Here is a 1327-nt window from a genome sequence, read left to right as displayed (position 1 = left end):
ATTTTGTTTTATTATGTTTTTTTTTCGCCGTCCACGTCAGTTTTTACTCGCATGTCTCAGGAGAAAAGAGAGAGAGAAAGGAAAAAAAAAAAGACACGTGGAGTCCCCACGCAGGAGCCACAGATGAGAAAGTAGTAAGACAGCTGCAAACGATTGCAGTCAGCAGGCAGCAGGCCTGGCGCTTTGGGTGCCTCCCTCACTTCATTCAGAGAAATTATTAAATAAATGCCGGGACACCGGAGAGCTGTGACGTAGCCGTTACGCTGCTTGTGCCTCCCAGGGATTTATCTTCCTGTGTTCACAGAGCACACCGCTCTGTGATGTAGCCATGATGTAGTGGGAAATAATAACAATTTAAAAAGTTGAGGAAATGGTGGACTTTAGCTGTAAATAAAAATAGGCTGTGTTTAAAAATGTATCCCGTTGCCGTCGCCCCCCCCCCTCCTCACTTTTCCTTTGAAGGGCATTTCATATGTTACCATGAACCGTGAAATATCTCGTAAAATGCTTTTTTAACTTCACAACCTGGCATTTCTTTTTTACCAAACACCCAACCATATGAAATAAATCAGCATGCAGTTATATTTTATTCCATTTTCCACACATGTCAGCCTAATTACGTTAAAATAAAGGCATTTAATTTGGAATTATATAAATAAAGTGAATTGCTTTCTCACAAAATTAAAATGAAAAGAAAAGGACTGGACTAAATACATATTCCTTGGGTGCTGTCTTTTATTTCTGCTGTGTATTGTTTTATTATTAAGAGCAGCGGAAGAAAGAGGCACAACAGATCCCCATGTGACACTGGCTAAGCTATCACACAGCTGCACATGCGTACAGTGTGCATATTAATCAGGCTCTTTATGTAATAACAAAAAGTATCATAAAACACACATAAAGAATCCAGTTATTTATTTATATAACAACAGTTTACAACAGATGTCTTCTCAAGAAACTTCAAAATACAGGAAGGGCCAAATGATATCCAACTCTGTGGACATATTCAGTCAAATCAGACTCCATACAATCCAATCATAATTTCAATTCAGTTACATTAAATCCAGTCTGATTATAACACAACAAAGTCCAATTCATTCAGAAAATGAAGCACATGTACTTTAGAAATACTTACAAAAACTGTACTGCCATGATGCTTGCAGAGAGCTGTTGTGCAGTTAACTGAAGTGATTAATTTGTTCAAACAGAATGGCAATGAGGCAAAAATGTATTACACGTCTCAATAGGAAGTGATGGAAAGCTACAAGGAAAACTGTTAACCAACCCTGAAGACGCTCTTAAAGCGTGATCTTAAAGCATATATATA

At 37.8% G+C, this 1327-nt stretch overlaps 1 protein-coding gene across 1 annotated transcript in view; it reads left to right on the top strand.

The window, feature by feature from the left end:
- Window positions 1–1327, top strand: part of zic6 (zic family member 6) — a 4894-nt gene that overhangs the window by 1782 nt on the left and 1785 nt on the right. The window lies entirely within an intron of this gene.

Source organism: Poecilia formosa, unplaced genomic scaffold (assembly GCF_000485575.1).
Source record: "Poecilia formosa unplaced genomic scaffold, Poecilia_formosa-5.1.2 Scaffold68, whole genome shotgun sequence".
Classification (NCBI taxonomy): Eukaryota; Metazoa; Chordata; class Actinopteri; order Cyprinodontiformes; family Poeciliidae; genus Poecilia; species Poecilia formosa.
Note: the sequence above shows the minus strand (reverse complement) of the source record. Positions and strands in the feature narration are given on the sequence as shown.